This window comes from Oncorhynchus keta, chromosome 14, assembly GCF_023373465.1.
Source record: "Oncorhynchus keta strain PuntledgeMale-10-30-2019 chromosome 14, Oket_V2, whole genome shotgun sequence".
Lineage (NCBI taxonomy): Eukaryota > Metazoa > Chordata > Actinopteri > Salmoniformes > Salmonidae > Oncorhynchus > Oncorhynchus keta.
Genome location: NC_068434.1, coordinates 13,376,195 through 13,382,335, shown reverse-complemented (window position 1 = coordinate 13,382,335; position 6,141 = coordinate 13,376,195). Strand labels below are relative to the sequence as shown.

General features: G+C 40.0%; 1 long non-coding RNA gene across 1 annotated transcript; it reads left to right on the top strand.

Annotated features, from left to right (window-relative positions):
* Positions 1 to 2,007: 2,007 nt before the first annotated feature.
* On the top strand, positions 2,008 to 4,804 carry LOC127907409 (uncharacterized). Its single transcript, XR_008064366.1, has 3 exons — positions 2,008 to 2,206; positions 2,868 to 3,063; positions 3,960 to 4,804. It is a non-coding gene; the product is annotated as an uncharacterized LOC127907409 (long non-coding RNA).
* Positions 4,805 to 6,141: the final 1,337 nt, after the last annotated feature.

The window sequence follows — 6,141 nt, the reverse complement described above, 5'->3', positions numbered from 1 at the left end:
AGCCGCGGTGGGTCAAACTATGATGGCAAACGTTTCATTGAACCAGTAAAAAAATGAACATCTTAACACCTACAATGCTTTCAGAAAGCATTCACACTTTTGTTTTTTCCCACATTTTGTTGTGTTAGAGCTTGAATTTAAAATGGATTACGTTTATATTTTGTGTCACTAACCTACACACAATAACCAATGACATTAAATTAGAATTCTGTTTTACAAGTTTTACAAGTTAATTAAAAATGAAAAGCTTACATTTCTTGAGTCAATAAGTATTCAACCCCTTTGCTATGGCAAGCCAAAATATGTTCTGAAGCTAAAAAAGCTTAACAAGTCACATAATAAATTGCATGTACTCACTCTTGTGCAATAATACTGTTGAAAATTATTTAAAAAAAATACTATCTCTGTACCGCACACATACAATTATCTGAAAGGTCCCTCAGTCGAGCAGTGAATTTCAAACACAGATTCAACCACAGAGACATGGCAGGTTTAGTAATACTGTGCAAAGAAGGGCACCTATTGTTAGATGGATAAAAAGAAAGAAAGAAGCAGACTTTGAATATCCATTTGAGCATGGTGAAGTTATTAATTACACTTTGGATGGTGTATCAATACACCCAGTCACTACAAAGATACAGGTTTCCTTTCTAACTCAGTTGCCAGAGAGTAAGGAAACCGCTCAGGGATTTCACAATGACGCCAATGGTGACTTTAGAACAATTACAGAGTTTAATGGCTGTGATATGAGAAAACTGAGGATGGATCAACAACATTGTTGTTTGTTAGTGGTTAGAGTGTTGGACTAGTAACCGGAAGGTTGCAAGTTCAAACCCTGAGCTGACAAGGTACAAATCTATTGTTCTGCCCCTGAACATTTAACCCACTGTTCCTAGGCTGTCATTGAAAATAAGAATTTGTTCTTAACTGACTTGCCTAGTTAAATAAAGGTAAAATAAAAATCAGGTATGAAGGTAAGACCCAGATGCAGACCATGACGAATAAACAATTGTTTAATATTCCAATAGGGGCAGGCAATAGACAGGTCAAGGCAGGCAGGTGTCAGTAAACCAGAGGGCAATGGTACCAGGCTCAGGGTGAGGCAGAGGTTCAGTAATCCAGAGGGGGGCAAAGGCATAGGTCAGCAGGCAGGCTCGGGGTCAGGCAGGCGGACTCTGAGTCAGGACAAGGTCAAAACCAGGAGGGCGAGAAAAGAGAGACTGGAAAAAGCAGGAGCTGAGACACACAATGCTGGTTGACTTAAACAAATAAGATGAACTGGCCACAGACAAATAGGGAACACAGGTATAAATACACAGGGGATAATGGGGAAGATGGGCGACACTTGGGGGGGTGGAGACAATCACAAAGACAGGTGAAACAGATCAGGGGGTGACAATTATCAACTTCTTTAAACCAATCATCAGTCATTTGTGTCAGTGCAGTACATGTTGAGTGCCCTTCTCTATAAGCATGCTGAAAGTCTGTTGTTTATTCATTTACAGAGAAATAGCATTACATCTGGTCAAACACCATTTATTTCCAAAAGTTTGCTAAGAGTCAGCAGACCGAGTTTGTTTAACAAAAAAAGGTATATATATACAGTAAGCAGTCAAAAGTTTGGACACAACTACTCATTCAAGGGTTTTTCTAAATGTTTACTATTTTCTACATTGTAGAATAAAAGTGCAGACATCAAAACTATAAAATAATGGAATCATGTAGTAACCAAAAAAGTGTTAAAGAAATGTAAATATATTTTATATTTGAGATTCTTCAAAGTAGCCACCCTTTGCCTTGATGACAGCTTTGCACACTCTTGGTATTCTCTCAACCAGCTTCATGAGATAGTCACCTAACAGGTGTGCCTTGTTAAAAGGACATTTGTGTAATTTTGTTCCTTCTTAATGAGTTTGAGCATTCAGTTGTGTTGTGACAAGGTAGGGGTGGTATACAGAAGATAGCCCTATTTGGTAAAAGACCAAGTATATTATGGCAAGTACAGCTCAGATAAGCAATGAAAAACAACAGTCCATCATTACTTTAAGACATGAACGTCAATCAATGAGTAAAATTTCAATAACTTTTTCTTCAAGTGCAGTCACAAAAACCATCAAGTGCTATGATGAAACTGGCTCTCATGAGGACCGCCACAGGAAAGGAAGACCCAGAGTTGCCTTTGCTGCAGAGGATAAGTTCATTAGAGGTAACTGCACCCCAAATAATTGCTTCACAGAATTCAAGTAACAGACACATCTCAGCATCAACTGTTCAGAGGAGACTGTGTGAATCAGGCCTTCATTTATTTTTATTTAACTAGGCAAGTCAGTTAAGAACAAATTCTTATTTACAATGGCAGCCTAGGAACAGTGGGTTAACTGCCGTGTTCAGGGGCAGAACAACATATTTTTACCTTGTCAGCCCAGGATTCAATCTAGCAACCTTTCGGTTACTGGCCCGACACTATAACCACTAGGCTACCTGTAGCTTCATGGTCAAATTGCTGCAAAGAAACCAGTACTAAAGGACACCAATAAGCAGAATAGACTTTCTTGGGTCAAGAAACACGAGCAATGGACATTAGACCGGTGGAAATCTGTACGTTGGTCTGATGAGTCCAAATTTGAGATTTTTGGTTCCAACCGACATGTCTTTGTGAGACGCAGAGTAGGTGAACGGATGATCTCAGCGTGTGTAGTTCCCACTGTGAAGAATTGTGATGGTGTGGGGATGCTTTGCTTGTGACACTGTCAATGATTCATTTAGAATTCAAGGCACACAACCAGCATGGCTAACACACCATTCTGTAGCGATACACCATCCCATCTGGTTTGCGCTTAGTGGGACTATCATTTGTTTTTCAACAGGACAATGACCCAAAACACACCTCCAGGCGGTGGAAGGGCTATTTGACCCAGAGGGAGAGTGATGGAGTGCTGTATCAGATGACCTGGCCTCCACAATAACCCAACCTCAACCCAATTGTAATGGTTTGGGATGAGTTGGACCGCAGAGTGAAGGAAAAGCAGCCAAAAAGTGCTCAGCATATGTATAGCATTTCAGGTGACTCCTATGAAGAATCTAAAAAATGAAATATATTTTGATTTGTTTAAGACTTTTTTTGTTACTACATGATTCCATTTAAGTTTTTTCATAGTGTTGATGTCTTCACTATTATTCTACAATGTACAAAATAGTAAAAATAAAGAAAAACCCTTGAATGAGTAGGTGAGTCCAAACTTTTGACAGGTACTGTACATGCTAATATCGCCACTGGCTGGGAGCAAGCTGATTGATCGGCTGTTAGAACCAGTAAAGGGTGATTTATCAATCTTGAGATGTGTCTGTTACACAGCCATGCTGGTTATGTCAGTTTCTCATCCCTGTTTTAAACAGACCTGAGAACTGGAGAGGCCCCCTCCTAAATCTGAAACCACTAGATAGTTTAAGCAAAATGGTGGAAACTCTTCCTTTGCCAATCAGAAAGGCACAATCACTTTGCTCACACCCCATATGGGTGTGTTGAGTGGGCATCAAGAAGTGTGCACGGTTTGAGGTAAGGGGTTGATTTTTGGATCAAAGAGCCCTTACAGAGGGATGCTTGAGCAACTGTGTAAGCTGAAAATGGAAATATAAAGAAAATATGATAATTGGACGGTGTATGGAGGATCTCACCATCTCTTTCTATGGCAGACTGGAGACTATTTTAGGGTTTTTCCAAGGAATATGTTTTATGATTAAAGTACAAGATAGTAACATTAAAAAATAAAATCTTTGAAGAATGACTTATGGACATGGAGTTGCATATAGTCCATGAGAGCAGTAGGTCTGATCTGACAACGTCATCCATACTCCCCCTAAATATGAAGTACTTTCAAATCTGAAAAGAACTGGATAGGTGTGTCCCAGTGACTTTCCTCGATGCTTTAAACTCATTCCTCTCTGTGTATTCCCACCAGATGAACCAGCAGATGTCAGAGATGAGTCTAAACGAGGCCGGGGGAGCCATGGCCTCTAGGGCAGCCCGTCTCACCCACATGGGGCTGGGCTGCCTGGCGCCTCCTCAGGCCAGACAATGGGAGATTCTTAATTGGTTTACTTCGACTCCTCGCATCCTCTCTGTCCTCTCCTCCTTTTAAAAAGGTCAAAGGTTATTGAGGAGAGTAGGTGAGGAAACGTGGAAATGAATGCACTTGTGAAAATGAAATAAGTCTCTCCTTCTCCACTCGCATCAGGCAGATGACGTTTACAGAGGAGGGATCCCGATAAGCAACAAGGTGTTATGGGTCTGCATAAAGCTTACTTCATTTTTTAAATGATTTGTCACTTCATAAGGGATAGCGTACACAGACAATTCGGCTTTGCAGCCTTCTTCAGTGTGTCGGCAGCCTTCTTCAGTGTGTCGGCAGCCTTCTTCAGTGTGTCGGCAGCCTTCTTCAGTGTGTCGGCAGCCTTCTTCATAGGAGGAATCCCAAAATAAATGTGTAAAGTGGTTGTGCAAGATGTATAGATTAAAAAGGATATGCTACTTATAGTTTAACATGTGCATGCTTTTCTCCTCTGAGGAAACAACAGTTGATTCAAAGGAGGTGTGGCGGATTTCAAAACGCCGTTGTGAGCTGGTAGGATACACGAGTATCCTCAGCTGGAGGAGGCTATCGAGGAGATGAGCAAACTCCTCAGTTCGCCTATTAAAACCTCTTAAACTGACAGTCCCCGAAATTGGGCACTAGAATTAATTTAAAAAATATGTATATAATTACATTACTTATTTTATTGATTTCCCACCGTTTTAGAAGTCAGACGACAGCCATCCAGACCTTCCTACGATTATGTCAACGTCCTCTGTCGAATAGAAGTCAATTTGCCTCTCTCCGGTGGTCAACTGTATCATTACAATTCAATTCAATTCAAAGAGATTTATTGGCATGGTAAACATATGTTGATATTGCCAAAGCAAGTGAAATAAATAATAAACTAAATTGAAATAAACAATAAAAAATGTACAGTAAACATTACACTCACAAAAGTACCATTTGAAAAGAGACATTTCAAATGTAATATTATGGATATATACAGTATTGTAATGATGTGCAAATAGTTACATCCATTTATATAACTTCACTACAACGTTACCTAAAGAAAAACATTTATTTAGCTTGACTTCTTTCCGGCACAAACATAGCAATGCAATTGCTGAATTTGTCTTGCGCAGACGGATGTAAATACTTAACTTTCATAGCTCTACGATAAAAAATGTGACCTACACACGTCCTTAAACCCAAAATAAGTAAAGAAGTAATTTTGTGTGGAAGTCAAACATTTGTTTTCTATTGGAGTCAGACACTTTGCATATTCTCAGAATTACAAAATTGAGCACTTTACATAGCCCTTCTCCCCTTGTCTATAGAAGGGAAGCCCATTACTACATTAATACAATATTGCCCTCTTGCTAGATTGATGACTAAACTCATAGCCTGCAAAATGTCTGTCAGCTCAACTGGTTATTAACTAATTGATACACCCCGACATATGGCAACCACTTATCGGTTTCTGGGTCACGTGGGAGAGGAGGACGGAGGATTCAAAGAGAGTACGGACTTTTGCCCAATTGAGAATCTCCCCCTTTCGGATTGAGCTCCCCCAGGGTTGGGGGGTCAAGGGTCAGTTATCCCACGCTCTCTCCCTTTCTCTCTCTTTTGAGTGAATTGGGAGTCATCAGCGGTGTACTCATTAGTGGCATATAATAGCTAAACATTTTGCACCATAGCAAACCGGTTACTCCAAACACTCTACAATGTGATGTAAAAGCTGTTGAGTTCCGTTTTGTTGGTAGAGCATGGCGCTTGCAACGCCAGGGTTGTGGGTTAGATTCACACGGGGGCGAGTATGTGGGAAATAAGTATGAAAATTTATGCTGTCGCTCTGGATAGAAGTGTCTGTGAAATGTAAATGATAAGAGTGTCTGCTAAATGACTTAAGTGTTTTGATTAGGGGAAGGGTTACTAACATGCAAAGTATATAAAACATTGTAAACAGTTGCTAAAATGCTCAAGTTATATGTGATTTGAACATGCAACCTTTGGGTTGCTAGACATTCACATTATATTTTAAAACCTCCCGCATTTTGTTTTTGGCTTA